The sequence below is a fragment of the Clarias gariepinus genome, chromosome 5 (genome assembly GCF_024256425.1).
Source record: "Clarias gariepinus isolate MV-2021 ecotype Netherlands chromosome 5, CGAR_prim_01v2, whole genome shotgun sequence".
Classification (NCBI taxonomy): domain Eukaryota; kingdom Metazoa; phylum Chordata; class Actinopteri; order Siluriformes; family Clariidae; genus Clarias; species Clarias gariepinus.
In genome coordinates, this window is record NC_071104.1 from 1,238,120 (window position 1) to 1,257,779 (window position 19,660).

At 39.3% G+C, this 19,660-nt stretch overlaps 1 pseudogene; it reads right to left on the minus strand.

Annotated features, from left to right (window-relative positions):
- Window positions 1-12,366: 12,366 nt before the first annotated feature.
- LOC128523977 (putative nuclease HARBI1) lies at window positions 12,367-16,517 on the minus strand (annotated as a pseudogene).
- Window positions 16,518-19,660: the final 3,143 nt, after the last annotated feature.

A 19,660-nucleotide genomic window follows, 5' to 3' on the forward strand; every position in this document is an offset into this window, starting at 1 on the left:
TAGCGACTTTTCAAATCCCTCTAGCGACAATGTTTTAAAAAAGCGCCTAGCGACAAATCTGGCGACTTCCACCCCCCCCCCCCCCCCCACCACCCCCCCCCAGCTGCAGTTACAGCAGGAGATGCTCACTCCTACGAGTCTCGACTGCAAATGAATTGCCCATGCGCGAATCCGCCGTTAAGTGATCCCGCTCTGGCTTGTAAGCGGGATGTAAATTAAAAATATCCTGTTCCGATGCATATTAAAAAATGTTCTTTGTCTAAAATAAATTGCTGCACAAGAATAAAACGCTGCATTTGACTCAAACAGCCTCATTACTTACCTCATCTACTGTGTGTGTGCTTCTCTGTGACTTTAGCATAAACATATAGCTCTCTAGTTCATCATGTCTCAGTCAAAACTATACTCTCACAAATTCAGAAAGGAGTGGGAATCAAAGCCTGAATTCAACGGATGGTTGAAGCCTTTTATTGAAGATAATACACGGGCATACTGCCTGTATTGCAAGACTGATTTTAATGCCAAACTTTGCGATATAAAAAACACATGTCAACTCAGAAACATACACAAAAGGCAAAGCCTTACAATAGTCTCACACAAAACAAACTGCCATTTATGGTAAAAAAAAAATTACTCTTCAAAAAAAGCTGAAGCCACCATGGCATTAGTTATCGCTGAACACTGTTCTATGCTGGCATGTGATCACATTGGAGAAGCATGTAAATCTGCTTTTTCACACTGTGCAGCGTGTATTATGCAAATTACGTGATGACGTCATCTAGCGACTTCTACGACAGCCAATAGCTACTTTCCTTACTGACGAGTTGGCAACACTGGTTAGAGACGGTTGGTCAGGTAACTCCTGAAGTCAGATGCAGACAGGACACTTTCACTTACAAACTCCTGTGAAAAAATACAGAGATAGATTCAATTAAAATTCATGATACTTAATTTATCAAATGAACAATATTTATACTTTCTTCCTCTCGCTTCACAACTCATGAGAACAGACCGAAACCAGAACCGAACCGCAGATTAAGCACGCGCATATAACCCTCGGTATTTTAAGTGTGATTAAAAATACAAGAAATAGCTTAAACCAAAATAACGTGACTAAACATCGCTAAACAGCAGGTGACATTTATGTTCAGTATTTCGTTTCTATTTAGAAAGATGGGAATTAATTCCTGCTTATCTTTTCCACACGCGCGCCAAACGTTTGTCTTCTCAACATGCTGTGTTGTCTTCTCGCGATGTTTGATTTGCTATTTCCGGTTTTCATAGTGACAAGATCTCTTTGGTTTATCTCAACATGATTGAATCTAATACATGTTAAGTTGTTGAATTTCATATAAATACAACATCATTTATTCATGTTTATCTTGGAAACATGAAATTATTCCGTATGTACAAAACACATAGTACATTTTAGTACATGTAACAGGTAGCCATGTTCATTTTTTTGAGTGTATAAAATGTTACTTTACATTTAAATAGTCAAATATTAAGTGTTTTAAAAATGAAGTAATCAGTACTTTTGTTACTTGCTTCAAAATAAATAGATGTGGCTGTTATGTGTCAAGCAAATAGCATATAGAATTAGCCTGGCAGCTTTGATCAGAACAATATTCGCTTCAGTAGCTTTTTAAGGCAATGTGTACTATATAATAGTATGCTCAATGTAATTATCTCAGACTGAATGCAGACCAAAATTATATCTCAAATCAAATTCAAATTCAAATTCTATTTGTCACATACACAGCCATACACAGTACGAAATGTAGTGAAATGCTTATACGACCGCCAGTGACCTTAAAAGAAAATTAAAGCTTATAATAAGAAATAAAAATGAATAAAAAAAATTAATTGAACTAGGATAAAAATAGAACTAAAAATAGAAATATGCTGTACATAAAAATAGAAATATACTGTACAAGAACATTTAAGAAATTGAGAAATTTTTATATTTTTAGAATAAAGATGGTGTGCAAATATGCATAGAAAAAAAAGTGTCTTTGTGCAATGGTTATTAAAGTGTCTTTGTGCACTGGTCCAGAATGTAAACGTAAACATGTAGTGTAGATGTGAAGGTAGATGTGCGTGGATTTGTCCATAGTGTCTATCAATCTATCAATGGATAACATAAATTAGCTAGTGAATGCTGGCCTGAATTGGCTCAAGCTAGCAAATCAACTAGCGTAGAATTCCTTAGAACAGCTTGTGAAACTTAGGTTTTTTAATTTGAGAATACTACCCCGGACTATTGACCTAGATTTCCACTGAGTAGGCTACCTAGAAAAGTCTAACCTAAATTTCTTTTGGGTAGCTTTTTAAGTAAAAAAAAATAATCCGGCTGGATTGTTAAGATAACATAAATAAAGGTTTGTCTAAACACCCTTTCCCCCTGCCTACACACACACACACACACACACACACACACACAAAGTAAATTTAAATTATATAAACGATTTAATGTCCATGAATGATGAACCTGTCCGAGGTGGCTCAGAGCCCACTGTGCGTGGAACGACTGATTCTTAAAAATTGACAGATAACTTGTTGACAACTTTCTTTAAAAGAAGTTAAAAGCCTATCATGTCAGTGCATAGTTGTGTTAGTTAATGTTTAGTACAGTAAGAAATGTTTTTTCTATTAATTTAACCTGAACACTGAAGCAGATGGAGTGGGATTGAGTATCTAGTCAGTCTAGGCAGTAGAGCTGGAGTGGGTTGGTTTGATTCCCCAAAGTATACTGTTGCTGTTAGTGGAAGAAAGCAGGAGAAATGGATCTGCCTTTCCCATTTGTTTAGAGGATCTTTAACCTCTTTAGGGATGGCTGAGGTATGACCCTAAAAAGTAAGAGGACATAGTCAGTTGAATGGTGGTGGAGCAAATTTTCTGTCTAATTGATGCCAGCACTGTGAAGTGGTTCCAGCGCCACCACCCTGGTTCTGTGGATGATGCAATGCATGTGGCCAAGTGCCAGAGGTCTAAGTTCTTAGGCATAAAAACAAGGAACTATATCATTAATATACTCAGACTGCATGTAAATACCCATTTCTCTCCTTGCTTTCCCAGGATGCTTTACTCAAATTCCAAACAAATATACCTAATAGCAGCCCTCAAAACAGACATACACCTGTATCTTCATGAAGTTTTACACATTTATCTTCCAGTGCCGGTTGTAATTAAATACAGAGACAAAAATCATTTAACAAAATTTTCTACATTTTTCGGCCGGAATTTAGTCTGAGAATGTGCTGGCTAGAAAAACACTCTGAAGTGGTGTTTGCACTGCCCTAAAAAGGATACCTTTAAACGTCGTTATACGTAGCTTTCCTCATTTGACAATTATTCACAATAATATTAGGGACTGCTTTTGAATTTGATATAAAGGCATATATGTATTGTCATTTTGATTACAAGACAAAAAAATTATAAACATATCATGTGTAGTTCTTGACCTAACCTTCATGTTCATAATAAATGTCAGAACAAAATCTTCTTAAACTTTGGTAGAAGGAACAAAATGGTATGATTTCTCAGTTCCTATTTATTGTCAAATTAAATTTGTTAATTTATTTAGTTGGAATACATTCAGCTTGGAATTCCCAACTGAAGGATAGTATGAAACATTTTGTTCAGGTGCAAAGGTGGCAGTTGATTATTCTGATTGCAAAGAAACACACAAAGAATTAAAAAGTTTAACTGTATATGTTTAAGATAAAAATCAATTACTTACTAATGATAAAATAATGTTAGAGCTTGATGAAGTCTCGCGAGAGTGCACAGCTGTGGCTGTTTACATTAGCTGTGTGCGTCTTTTCCTATCCTGAGCGGTTAACACTTCACCAGAGAGTAGATTAAAGTTCCCACGTTAGTGTAACTCTGTATTTAAATTATCCGATCGTTACAACCGGACAGAATTTGTTTCCACAGTATCTACAGTAAGGAATTCATCCAGATCATAGATCTTATGAAACCGGAGCTGGACCTGTACTACGACCTGTACACTGCCCTAAAAAGGATACCTTTAAACGTCGTTATACGTAGCTTTCCTCATTTGACAATTATTCACAATAATATTAGGGAAATCCATGGGACACTGTAGCAGTCTGAAGTTTGTTACATTTGCTAAAACCAAAACTTCTCCAATTCTTTCTAAATGACTACAGATGTTCTAGAAAATCAGAGTTTACCAACATTAATAATTATTTAACTGGGTTTATGTGGGTGGCCTTTGTCCATCAAAATGCATTTAACTTACATTAAATTACATAGAAAAATGTATATAGTGTAATATAGTGCAATGTGTTAATGGCATATACCCATTAGCCTTACAATATTTTTCAATGTTTTTATTCTCAAATGTATGTTAATTTTAGATTAAGAAGAAAAAAATTATCCAACCAAATTAAATGATTAAATAATTCACATAAACACAAACGCATGCATACATGACCCTGAAACCACACACAGACACACACATTATATATAACCCTGAAATTCCAGAAATGAATGCATAATGCCCTCTTGTGTACACAATAGAGAATCACAGCTTCTGTGTGCTTTAAGTATTTTTATATATATTTAAGAGTTTATAAATATATTTTTTTTCCCCCGGGGATAGGGTGGTGTAAAAGTAAAAAATACAGGTTAGCTTCAAAGAAACTTAAACCTTTTTTTGATGCATGCTGTTGCAGTTACCTACTACTGCAACAGCATGCATTTATACACAAATCATTTAGAAAAGTTTGAATTATTTCAATTACTCAAAAACTTACTGACCCTTATTTGAGAGGACACAGCCATTAAAACCAAGGAGATGCCCTTATATTTAACAAAATATACTCAGAAAAAATGTCAGAAACATTGTGGCAGTGTCTAGCTTTCAGCCTGATTTTATCTTTAGAAGGAGGCATACAGTAGATGACAAAAAAACAAGCTCAGATGACAAGAATTTTTTTGCGCAAAGGTTCCTGGTTCGATTCCTGTGTCGGTTCTACATGCGTGGAGTTTGCATGTTCTCCCTGTGCTTGGTGGGTTTTCTCCCAATGTCCAAAAACATGCAGATTAGCCTAATTGCTGTTTCCAAATTGCCTGGAGTGTGTGAATGTTGACCTGAGATTGTATAAATCCACTAGTCACTTTTGGCCTACATTGTTTCTAGTGGGACTATATAGAGGTTTATAAATTAATAGAGTCTCTTTCTGATCGGTCAGAATGGCTTTTATTTTAAAGGCAAATTCTTACATCCTTTCTTCATGCATTTCCTCAATACAGTACGTCTGAAGTGTGATCCCCCACCACCTTATTTCTTTTCTTTACTTGGAAAGAAAAATGTTTGCATAATCCACTTTACATTAACACACATTTACAGCTGCATGAGACATCAATCAAATGCAAAAGAAGGGATAATAATTATAACAGTCATAATATTCAATTCAATTCAATTTTATTTATATAGCACTTTTAACATTGGTCATTGTCTCACAGCAGCTTCACAAAAATAAAAGAATTTCTTTTGGAAAGAAAATATTTGGAAGTGTGTATGTGTGAGAAAAATGTGTCTAGATAATAATGAGATGAATGAATAATGAATGAAATGTCTGTGATGAGCAAGCCAAGGGTAACGGCGACGGTGGCAAGGAAAAACTCCCTGACATGGCAATAGGAAGAAACCTTGAGAGGAATCAACTCAACAGGGAACCCATCCTCATCTGGGTGATAACAGATAGAAATAGCATCATGTGTGTTGTGCAGGTGAAAGTTCAATATAAGTCAAGTCAAGTCAAGTCGCTTTTATTGTCACATCACGTTACTGGTACACTGGTACCGTACACGTGAGTGAAATTCTTATGTGCAAGCTACACAAGCAATAGTGGTGTACAATTATAAGAATAAATATACATATGGATAATACAGTAGTATTTAAATATTGTGCAAGTGTTATTTAAAAAAAAAAGTGAGCATAAGTATACACATATACACATACAGAATATACACACATATACACGTCTATATATATATATATATATATATATATATATATATATATATATATATATATACAGTATATACATACATATATATACATATATCTACATATGCACATACACACATATGCATACATGTATAAACCCATACATAGATTGTGGGAGTGTGTCTACTTGTGTATAATGTATAACAGAAGTTATTTAAATTAACATGAAGTCCAGTTAAGCACAGGGAGTCAGTAGGTGCAGAGGGCAGATGGGGTCTGGGTCACTGGAAGCACAGGAGCAGGATGTGTAGCTCCAACCATCATAAAGCAGAATCCAGCTGGAGCTGGTCCTTCTCTGGATGCCTCAGGATCCTCGCAGGGTTGGCCTTTGTCTACTGAAGCTGGTACAATCTCCAGATGCCTCGGGATGGGTAGAAAAGTACAGAACAGATGGAGAGAATTAGCGTAGTTGCCATTCAGGATAGGTGTACTGGAGTATGAAGTTATGGGATGAGTTACGTGTATGCCAGATTATAGAGATGCGTTTTGAGTCTACTTTTGAATTGGGAAACCGTGTCTGCTCCCTGAACACTGTCTGGAAGGCTATTTCAAAGCTTTGGAGCTAAATATCAAAATGCCCTACCCCCTTTTGTAGATTTAAAAATTCTGGGAACTACCAAAAGTCCGGAGTTTTGTGATCTTAAGGAGCGTGGCGGATTATAGCGTTTTAGAAGACTGGTTAGGTATGTGGGAGCTAAACCATTTAAAGCCTTGTATGTAAGTAATGCTAAAGTATTTTGTAATTAATTCTAAACTGAACAGGTAGCCAGTGCAGGGATGATAATATTGGGGTTATATGATCATATTTTCTGGATCTAGTGAGAACCCTGGAGACTGAATTTTGGACTAACTGAAGCTTGTTTATTGAGGATGCAGGACAACCACCTAGTAATGCATTACAATAGTCCAGTCTGGAGGTCATGAATGCATAAACTAGCTTTTCCGCATCAGATACGGATAAGATGCTCCTACGTTTGGCAATATTTTTAAGATGGAAAAGGGCTGTTTTTATGATATTGGAAATATGATTTTCAAAGGACAAGTTACAGTCTAACTGTCTAATATTACGCCTAGGTCTTTTACTGTTGAGCTAGTAGTAACAGAACATCCTTCCAAACGCAGGCTAAATTGTGAAAGCTGTTGTGTGCTGGTTTTTGGGCCGATAAGTAATATTTCCGTCTTATCTGAATTTGGTAAAAGAAAGTTATTGGTCATCCAATCTTTTATGTCCTGGACACACTCAGTTATTCTGGACAATTTAGGTATTTCATCTGGTTTTGTTGAGATATATTATTGGGTATCATCAGCATAACAGTGGAAACTAATCCCATGTCTTCTAATGATGGTACCCAAGAGAAGCATGTATATTGAGAACAGCAGAGGTCCTAAAACTGACCCTTGTGGGACCCCATATTTCACTGGCATTACACCAGACGGTTCTCCATTCAGATCTACAAAATGGAATCGATCAGACAGGGTATGATCTAAACCATTTTAACGCCTGTCCCTAAATACCTATATGATTTTGTAGGCGATCTATGAGAATATTATGTACAGTAGTGTAGTATATTATATAGTGTTGAATGCAGCACTAAGATCAAGTAAAACTGGTATTGAGATGCAGCCTTGGTCTGAAGCTAAAAACAAGTCGTTTGCAATCTTAACTAGTGCAGTTTCTGTACTATGATGGGGCCTGAAACCTGACTGAAATTCTTCAAGGATGTTGTTTTCCTGCAAGAATGTATATTTGAGCTGATACTTCTTTTTCCAATATTTTTTTATATGAACAAAGGTTTGAAATCGGTCTGTAATTTGTTATTTCATTTGCCTCCAAATTAGATTTTTTTTAAAGCGTGCAAGGGATCCAATGTTGAGAAGTCCAAACTTTAGAGGTAGATTTTGATTACTTATTTGGCCTTTTTCTGGTTTTCTGGTTATCCAATTGTTTCGGGCAAATTTAACAAATTTATTCTTTTTTCTCACTATTCGGGGAACAGACACAATTTCTATAGGACAAGCATGATAGTGCTGAACAGATCAACAATATAATTAAATAAATCAATATTCAAATGCATTTACAAACTGCAGCAAAATTACACACCAGCTAAAGCATTAAAGGGTGTGTGAGGGTAGTGACATAGTATTATCCAAAGAGGGAAATAAATGTCAGTATTTATTGTACAGTGATATTTAAATATTTGCATTGAGTTTAATCAGGTAGGACTTTTTTATAATCATAAGAACACTCAAAGGCTAAAAATGACATGATTAAAAGTAAATCACTCACGCATGAGGGAGAAGCAGGAAGAGATTTACAATCCCACTTTATATACTTTATATACTGATATCTTTTCTATCAGTATTGATTCTTCTTTGACTGAATTTCTCCATCCACCACCATGATCATATATATATACATTTTATTATCGCCTTTGCTTTGCTTCTTCTTAGTAGTTTTCATCACTACTTTCACTTAAAAAAGTCATGGTGGCGGACGTGTTGGCTCACTTCTCTTTTGAATGTGCTTTGAACATGTGTCTTCTTTTTTATGTCTTTTCTTTGTTTTAGTTTTTTTCTGATATGCACAAATGCCATACACTGCTACCTTTTAGAACACAGGCATATTGGACATTTCTAATTCACATGGTCATTTTGAATTCGTTGGTTTTATACCACCCAAGCTACAACTTTTTGTTTGCACCAGTAGCCACCACCACCCCCAGGAAGGCCCAGAAGCACCAAGCTTAAGCAAAATGACCCTAGGAGTGCACTTCGGAGAAGGCATCACAAGGCTGGAAAGAGTGGAGGGCTCCATGCTAGGCTAAAAGCATGTCCCAGCTGACCATCGCTTCCAAATCTAAAATTTGTTTGGGTTAATTTACAGTTTATTTCCCAGTTTAGTTTTTTTTTTATCTGTTGTTTTTGAAAATCACTGAGTGCGCAAGCAGCGGTCAGATATGACTTTAGATAACTAAATAATCTGTTTACCAAGTCTGGAGTTAACATCACAGATTATCATCAGTGTCACAAACTCACAATGTCACTCCTCTTTTTCTCAAAAAGATATGAATTCTTCGGAAATACTGTTAATGTCGCTATTACAAAAGCTGCACTAATATAACGAATATAACCTGATGCAGTCCAAGCTGTAGCGAGATTTACAAGAGATGGTGAGCTAAATGCTCATAACCATGTCTATCTTTTCCCCACTTTGGCCTTGACTTTTGCACTCTCAGTTTATGTGTTGCAACACTCATATAAATCCTCTGTAAGGGCAAACACTCTGAGAGAATATAGGTTTTATTTATTGTTTCAAGAGCCCCATCCAGTCTCATGCAGATGGTGGAGCTCTGTTTATTTTGCTGTGTTTTCAGTTTTTCTTTCGTTTCCTTTTTAGTTTCCAATTAATAATCTCATGCTCTCTCCAAACGGGAGGGTCTTTCCGTGCATGTCATAAGCATTTTCACAGGCTTCTATTTCATTGACCCCCTCAGAAGTCTTGCAAGGCTCTTATAAATATTATTACATCTCGTGGTGTGGCTCTGCAATCTGCACCACATAACATAAGGTCTTTTTCAACTTCTACACCTGCATGATTGAAAGCATCCTGACTAATTGTCCTAAACTAATCCTAAACCTGGTCGTTTCTGTAGACAAAGCGTTAATTGCTGGAGACTTTAATATTCATTTTGAGAATCCAGAAGACCATCTGAGGACAGCATTTATGTCCATACTGGACTCAGTAGGAGTAAATCAGTGTGTAGTAGGACCCACCCATTGAAGCAAGTCACACTTTGGATTTAATATTTAACCGCTTTAAACGTACGTTCACGTCAAATACCACACAGAGCTTTATCAATAATCTCCCAGAGTAAACAACTTGATTGGATCGCCACCTGACTCCACAGAACTCGATCAGGCGACCGAATATTTAGAGTCAACACTTTGTTATATTCTAGATAATGTAGCTCCAGTTAAAAGAAAAATTATTAGAGATAAGAAACTTGCTCCTCGGTATAATGACCACACACGCACTCTAAAACAAACCGCTCGAAAAGTAAATTGTTAGTATTCCAAATAGCTTGGAAGGAGAGCATCCTGAACTATAGAAAAGCTCTCAGTGCTGCTAGATCAACGTATCTCTCCACTCTTATAGAAAATAACAATAATAATCCTAGATTTTTATTTACTACCATAGCTAAATTAACTAAAAACAAGGCCACTGCAGGAATCTTCACAACAACAACATACAGTAGTGAGGATTTAAACTTTTTCAATAACAAAATCATAAATATTAGGCAAAAGATTCAGGCTTTGAAACCAGACAATTTAAGTGATACAGATAATAAATTAATCACATCACATCAGAACCTAGAATACTTTGCTCCCCTTGAAGCGAGAGAACTAATTTCACTCATCTCCTCTTCAAAATCGTCAACCTGTGAATTAGATCCTGGGGTCTGTTCTTCGTACGTCGCTTGACACATCCGAGATGAATTGATACATCCGAGATGAGATCATCGTGCTAATTACCATCCGGCTAATTCGGTTCTTCGAGCTCACCTGTTGTTGATGATTAGTTTGGCTGGATTGAATTGTCTAGGATTATTGCGCGTTCGTGCGTTGGTTTAAAAGGCGATATGCATCGACAGTAGAAACACTGATCACAAGCCCTCCGATTGGTTGTCAAAATGGCAAAAGAGCGAGTGCATTTTTTTTCTCAAGCAGAGCAAGAGCTTTTATTAGAAGGTTACGGGGAATTCCAAACTTTAATAAAGACTCCGGGAAACACATCAAATGCTGCAAAAGCCAGAAAAGAGGGCTGGCAAAAAGTAGCGAATAAATTAAATGCGTGAGTGTTGCCCATGTTACATGTTCTTTGATATTTTATTTAGATACTGTGTGTATGTGTGTATATATTTTATGTCATATACTTTGTCATCTTTAATGTCAGAGCCAGCAGTGGACCCATGCGAACATGGGAACAAGTAAAAGTAAAGTACAAGAACATCTTACAAAATGGTAATCTTTAGCGTAGTTATCTCGATTTTTATTTTAAGACACTGGCAAGTCAATGTGTTACATGGTTTAAAACAGCAACCAAGAAAAAGGCGGAACAGAAAAAAACAGGTGGTGGTCCGGCCCCCTCTCCCTATACTCTAGCAGAAGAGCTAGCCCTGGATTTTAATAGTAAGAGACCAATTGTGGAGGGCATCCCTGGGGGTAGCACCTCCTTAGATCCACAGCCAGGGACCAGCAGCAGAACCACCTTTATTTCAGGTAATTGATTTAATTTGTATTGGAAAAGTACAGCTGCAATGATTTCTAACTACCTTAAAGTCTAAACAACAAATGTGTGTTAGTCAGTTGAACTGTCTTAAATCATAAGTAAGAATAAATTAATACTATATTTGTACATGAGCTTTGGATGACTTACAGTATAGTTCATGTAATGCTGTTTTGCCACTTATGTGCAGTTCGAAACAACACGCCCACACTTTTACCTGTCCCACAAGTGATGTCTGAAACATGTGTAGTAAGTCAAGAATTTATTGTGTTTTTTTTTTTTTTTTTTTAATTATACTGTAGAAAATGAGTTGAGTGCACACCTTTTTGTCATGACCTATTTGTTTCCATTGCACAGGACAGTGAAGAAACCCTGTCTGACGAGGGTCTGGAGGAATTACTTGTAAGAATGTATGATACAGGTGTATGTATCTTTGTGTATGTAATATGACGGTAATTTATTATTTGTGAGGTGCCGGAGTCTCCACCTCAGGAGAGGTCCACAGATAGGGCTCCAGAGAAGCCGATAGAAAGTGCTCCAGAAGACTCCACGCACAGAAGTGAAACTGAGGTGCCCAGTGTTATACTTGTCATTAAATTTTGTTGGGAAAGGCACATATAGAGGTGTCCCCATTTAGTTTTTCTGTTTCCATATTTGTTTTGGGTTTAGTTTTTTTTTTTTTTTACATTTTTTTCCCCTTCACAACTGACACAGAGTGACATCCGCTCTTTGTACAGAAGAAACCTGCAGCTTAAAAATGAATACTTGGTGTTGATGAAACGGAGAGTGGAAGGACAAATTGATGTGGATAATTTAAAAAAACAAAAAATAGCACTTGAGATTCAGTTGCTTCAAAAGGAACTTCACAGTAAGTGATGTGACTTTCACACATGGTACCCTACTATTGTTGACCTTGTATAACACTCTCTCTCTCTCTCTTTATGCAGGCAAAAGATGAAAGATGTAATGAATTTCAAATAAAACACAACTAGTAGAATATAACTATTTGTGCAGTGTTCTTTTATTTTGTAAATACTTATGTGAAATGATATTCCACAATTCTGTCCCGTGCAGCTTTTCCACTAGGTTGATCCAAGTGCACTGGCTGGAGGTCATCATCAGGATGCACCTCCACCACAGGGGTCCTCTCCTTTCTGATGGTGGCGATGTTGTGTAACACAGTACATGCAACAGTAATGTCACAGGCCCTGTCAGGTGCAACCCTCAGACTTTTTAGACACTGAAATCTTCCCTTCAGTTGCCCAAAGGTCATTTCAATGCGTGCCCTTGTCCTAGTTAGAGCTGCATTGTATCGGGCTTGTGGACCTGGGTTTGGGTCTGGGAATGGAGTCATGAAATACTGCTTGCAGGCATAACCCCTGTCTCCAATAAGAACTCCATCGTAATCACCTGTTTTATGGGAAAAGTCCATTATGTTAGCCCCAGCTTACTGTAAAACATTGAGTTTCACATTTTTTATTTCCCTTACCACGTTCAAATCGTTGGAACAAATTTGACTCTCTGAAAATTCTGAAGTCATGCACTGAACCAGGCCATTTGGCTTCCACATTCGTAATGTGGCACGAAGAATCGCACACCATCTTAGAAATCAGTCAAATGCATACTTAGTCAAAGGCATACTTTTTCATTCCATTACGTTTAAATAGTCCTTATATAAACTTACCTGCACATTAATACTGTGAACACCCTTTCTATTCACAAAATCCCCTTCATTGGGGCCTGGTGGGGCCTTGATAGGAATGTGGGTGCAGTCTATGGCACCAATCACATTAGGAAAGCCTGCGGACACACTTCATACTTATTGGAATGATCTTAATTGCATTATTTTTATCAACAATATCTACAGTGGTTAATCAATCAGAATGTAGGTCCTACCGTCGCCGCGCTCAGCGGTACCGTTTGGCTTTGTGCGTTTGCTGGCTTTTACCGTTGAGTGGCGCTATATAACTACAGGCTGACGCCTCATGCCTTAGTTCATTCTCTGCTGGATTAATGAGACACAGAGTTTTAGAACTGCACGTAGTAGCAGATAAAATCAAGTAAAACATTGTAGTTAACCAAATTTATAATCACAGAACTAAAATTACGATACAAATGTAGAATTTAAATTAAATTAAATCTTATTAGGATCAAATTTAAACAACATAAATGTTAACACAGTGAGCCTTTAAATTTTATCACTTGTAATTAGAAAAAAAGCATGTATGGATTTGTGTCGTCTTATTTCTTGTGTTCTTTAAATTTATAGTAGATTTATTAACTGAAATAAATGACCATAACATTAAAACAGTGTTAGGACGTTCTACTGCGGCAGCAGATGTCGGTCTTTCAGCCCCGCTTGTGTTTTTGCGTTATTATAAGAATGAAATGCAGTAGACTGTTATGATTTGTAACGGGTTCGACCCATGTTACTCAAACAACTCAGTTCAGGTGTAAGTTAATGGATAGAAAGTAAATGTCTGTGCTGTTTGGGGTAGGGAGGTGCTAATGATTTGGTCGGCTCTGTGTGTGTGTGTGTGTGTGAGAGAGGGGTGTCGCGGTCGTTTTCAGTGAAACAAAGGCTCAGCTGAAAAATGTTAGGCACATCAGTCACTTAACCCCCGATAAAAGGTATTTGAGTGTTATGATAGTTGTAATATAACAAATGCGCACTGAATACTAAACCTAAACCTGGCACGGAGATTAATGAACCAAGATAGCCCCCATACCTGTTTAAAAATAAATAAATAAATAAATACCAAATAATATTATTGTGTATAGACTGATTAAAAACAATGCAATTTATGCTATCATAAAGTTCTTTGATTCCAATGATTAAAAAAGGTAACAATGTCAACTTTAGAATCTAGAATCCAGGAGATTAAAATTACACAAATTTAAATCACTAAAAGTCTCCAGAAGAGCCTCAGATTCAAGAGGTTTTTAAAGTGGGGAGAAGTGCATTTCAGTTCCTCTAAATGTATAGGTGAGAACAGCCGATTCACACCTGGGGAGGGTGAATCATTTGTATTTGAATGTTGTCTGGCATTGTAAAGCACTATAGTGACACTAAAAGAACAACCCAGGATTAATAGGAATTCTTATACTGCATAAACATTATTTAGCACAAAAAAATTCCTCGCGCTCGGGAAAACTATGCGTGCGGTTGAGCGCTTTTTAGATTATAGGAAATTAAATCGGAGGGTTTTTATTTAGACTATTAAAAAAATAACCTGCGTCTATTTTTAGGCGTGCCAGCTGCCACTTTTTAGTTGGAAGTTTTCAATACAAAGCTTATAATGCCCACATGACATGACGGAATAAGGCACGGCTGGTGATGATTGGGGTTTGTTGTGTTACAGTGGATTTTACTACGCGGTGTGAGTGCAATGGCCATCCGTCTGCTTTCGCTGACTCTGTTCTCCGCGGATGGCCGTACCACCCCCCTCCCACCTCTCGCTCCTTTGAAGTCCCTGGGGCGCGTTCCATTTGCCGCACTTCCGCGTTGTTGCACGCGCGCTGCATACACAGCGCGTAGTAAAATCTACTGTAGCCCAACAAACCCCGAGTATTTTGTAGCGCGGGGTGCAAGCCCGGGCAACGATAGCAACGATAGCTCACCAGTCATGTGTAATTCTGCGGTCCCGCTGCTTCGCATGTCTGAAGGGGAGGCCGCCTAACTAGTGAGCGAGGAGCGATATTGATTTGGGCGCACACCGTGACAGGCTGAAAAAACTGTGTCAGATTAATGTGCAAAAACTATATAATAAAACTATATAAAACTACATGCCTTTATAAGACTCAACTTTTATTTAAGCGCACTCACAATAACGAAAAAACGTTGTGATCTTGTAAGTGTTGTGATTTTGTAAGTGTTGTAAGCTGCGCTGTTCTGTATTGTTTTTGGTGAACTTGAGCTCGTCAGAAAATGAACCCAAACGTTTTTTTAAATGGTCAGAGTCAGTCTGCTTGCTGTTTTCCCGACGCGTTCATAATCATTATTCTACTTCTGCCGGTGCGCTCTGGAAAACTCCATGCGCGCGGCTGAGCGCTGATTAAAACTATGGAGTAAATTAAAGAGGAGAATCACGATGCAGAATCAAAGTCCTGAGCCCAAACCTCATTTAAATTAAATTTAACAAATATTATAAGTAAAAAAACAATAGCGCACATTTAGAAACCGTTTATAAATTCTTTCCGACATGAGTTGGCCCGGTGTTATGCGCAGAGCGCCGGGAGATTTCCTGAAGCTCAGAAATCACTGGGCATGTTTTCTAAATAGCCGCTATCTTTAATAACTGATGGAGGTTTTGAGCTGTATACACACGCATTCCTGCCTAAACAACTCTTAAAACTACACCTGTAACACAATAAACAGTAATATTTCAAACATTCTGCAGGCTGATATTTGGAGAAAGGAAAGAATAATGAATAAACCAGTTGTTGGGTCAAAATAACCCAACCAGGTGTTTATTTGTAAACTACATCTCATATGAGCCAACATGAGCAACCCAAAAATGTGTTTAAAGTACCTGAAATAATCCAGAACTTAAATAACAATAAACCGATACAGAGATACGCTGTATAACGGTCACTGTTGTATTTACAGCAACGAGCGAAAATGTCACTTTGCGCCACCTGGCGGCCATTTTACGAATGACTTTGAAATGCAACTGATTTATTTTGGCCGCTGACGTTTTTACGCGGCGGTGAGCGCGACGGTAATAACCATTCCAATTGATCAACTACTGTATACCGTACCTGCAATGGCAAAAAACTTCTGTTTTACAGCCTGGGGTCTTAAGTGGCTTGGGAATAACACATATACCCTCACAAACTTTTTGAGTGCCAAGTAAACTTTGCGAATGGCACGGCAGACAGCACTTTTCGCTATGTTCTCTGCGTCTCCAACGGTGTAAAGGAAAGTGCCACTCGCAAAGAACCTCAGGGCAATACACACCGTTTGTGCGGTTGTTAACGCTCGACTCCGGCGAGATGAACATTTCACATGGGGGTTTAACAACGAAATTATATAAAGGATACCCTCATGAGAAAAGCGGTATCTCTCAATAAGTATATTGCCAAAGGATCTTGTCTATCACGCAATACACGAGGAATTTGACAAACTCTGCGAATAATCCTTGCACCTTCGGTAACCGGCTGCTCTCTCATAAACGGACAAGACATGGCTGCGACAGATTTAAGAAAATTACCTCCACTTATATAGACGCAATCGGGGGATAGAATGTTTCATATTATTAGACACATACAGCGATTAACACATGAATGATGACCACAGTCACACACCTGAATACATATACTGTATGTATGTTTAAATACATCCATATATATATATATATATATATATATATATATATATAAAATTTGTTGTATATATATATATATATATATATATATATATATATATATATATATAATTTTGGTAAACAAAATTAAAGTGTCTTGCATATATACATAGATAGATAGTTTTATTTTCTTTAAAAAAATTATATATATATATATATATATATATATATATATATATAGATGTATTTAAACACACACACACACACACATATATATATATACAAGATCCTTTTCTTTTCCCACGTGAGTCAGTCCGCCTCAGTCGTGCTCTTTAACCAGTCAGATGTGACCTCGCCATTTTAACCAATTATAACCCGGCAGGAGCGCAGGTTAAATCCTGTTTACATAAAATAAACCTGCTCCCGAGCAGGTTCAAGCTTACGGATATGTTGCTATGACAACAAATGCTAGAAGCGCATCGAAGAACCAAACAATCCAAGATCAGGACAAATCCACAACAATCAAATTCGGCTGAGTTAGCGACGTACGAAGAACGGACCCCTGTACCGACACGTTTTCTCAAGCAGATAGTTCCAGCAATAACAGAACCCCTGTTGAAAGTAATTAACTGTTCACTCAGCAGAGGGGATGTCCTAAATCCCTTAAATTAGCAATTATTAAACCACTAATCAAGAAACCTGTTACAGTCCAATTACAGTCACTATACTTGTTTTACTCAATCTCGGTGCAGCTTTTGACACTATTGATCATAGTATTCTCCTTCACAGATTAGAAAATGTAGTAGGAATTAAGGGAACGGCCCTCTTATGGCTCAGATCCTATTTGACTGATCGTTATCAGTTTGTAGATTTAGATGGTGACCATTCCTCATGTTCTCAAGTGGAGTTTGGTGTTCCACAAGGTTGAGTTTTAGGCCTAGTGCTTTTTTCCCTTTACATGCTTCCTCTGAGCAACATAATATGTAAACATGGTATTAGTTTTCGTTGTTATGCTGATGACTCACAATTATATTGTGGCGTGGGCGGGGCGGCGGCTGACGACCAGCATGCCTTGCGGGGATGTCGGTGTGTGTTCACCATGTTGGGGAAAGGTGTTTGGTTTGGTGGCTTCGGCCCTGTTTGTGTGAGGGGTGTGTGACGTGTGAAATGTGCTCCAGTTCAAGCTAGTGCTGAATTGGATGTAGGCTCCTGAGTGAAGGTGCTGCTCATGCCTTTCATGCTGTGTGCTTAATAAAGTACTCCCAGCCATTGCATTGGGTAGCAAATAAGCTCACTCGTCTCTCCAGCATTCTTCCCGGCGTAAAAATGCTACATTGGTGTCAGAAGTGGGATGGAGAATAACGGGTTCGAGCGCACAAAGGAGGACCTTCTAAAAATCCAAGCGGGCCGCCAAGTAGCGGAGTGACTACTCGCGCAGAAGAAGCGTTTTCCTGGCAGAGCTAGCGCGAGCACACCACGTCAACCAACGCGGAGCGGGAAGCAGAAAATCCCGGCGCTGGATCAGAGCCGAGCGACCGCCCGCAGCTCAGTGGCGCTCAGTTCGTGAACCTAGCCGGGGACAGGGCTACCCGTCGCGGCTAGGCAACGAGCAGCTCTCCGACGTTTCGCGGCGAGGTGACGGCGCGGGTGATCGTAAGGAGGCGCTGCACGAGGTCGAGCGCGCTGAGCCCATAATGGCGGCACATTACGGCGAAAGAGCCGAGCGACCGCCCGCAGCTCAGTGGCGCTTGGTAGGTGAACCTAGCCGGGGACAGGGCTACCCGTCGCGGCTAGGCCTCGACACCGCTTCCGAGATTCCGCGACGCCGCCGAGGCCAGGGACCGCCGGACTACCGCTGCAACGTTCTCAGGCCTGAGGGACAGCCAGACTACCGCTTCAACGTTCTCAGGCCTGAGGGACAGCGTACACCAGCAGCCGCTAAACTAGCGCCGGGTGGACGGTTGGGGAGCCCCGCGGGGCTTTACATCGACTGTGTGCTGGACGGCGTCTTACTGCGGGCGCTCGTGGACACCGGCTCCACTGTTTCCCACGGGTTGTGGAACTGTGAACCGCTCATCGCCAGGCAGAAGGGCCCCACCCAGCGCTCGCGGGCACCGCTGCAAGACTTTTGGGTGGGGGCACCTATGGGGCGAATGGGCGTGGACACTCACAGCCAGCTCGGCTCTCCGATGTCATCTACCGGGTGCGGTTGGCAGGGCGGGCACGAGTTTTGCCCCACCGGGACCGTCTTGCGCCTCACCAGCCGCACGCCGTGGAACCATCGAACTTTGGAGGCCGGACCGCCTCAGGACTACATTCGCGTTCACCCCTCACCTGCCAAAGGACGCCGGCATTCCCACCGCCAGCGCCGACCGCCACGCCTCCGAAACGGAGTTCGTCATGGTGACCAGGGATGGTCACAGCTCGGGTGGGGGCAGTGTGGCGTGGGCGGGGCGGCGGCTGACGACCAGCATGCCTTGCGGGGATGTCGGTGTGTGTTCACCATGTTGGGGAAAGGTGTTTGGGTTGGTGGCTTCGGCCCTGTTTGTGTGAGGGGTGTGTGACGTGTGAAATGTGCTCCAGTTCAAGCTAGGGCTGAATTGGATGTAGGCTCCTGAGTGAAGGTGCTGCTCATGCCTTTCATGCTGTGTGCTTAATAAAGTACTCCCAGCCATTGCATTGGGTAGCAAATAAGCTCACTCGTCTCTCCAGCATTCTTCCTGGCGTAAAAACGCTACAATATGTTTCAGCAAAACCAGACAAGAAAAAACAGTTTACTAAAGTTGAGCAATGTGTGCAGGACATAAGAGATTAGATGTTAATTAATTTCCTTCTGCTTAAACCTGATAACACAGCTAGAAGTAAGCTTTCTGATCACACTGTGATTTTAAATGGCCTTTCTGTTCCATCAAGTGCAACAGTAAAAGACCTCGGTGTGATTATAGATTCGAGCCTTTCATTTGAAGCACATCTAGATAATATTACCAGGATAGCATTCTTTCACCTCAGAAATATTGCCAAGAT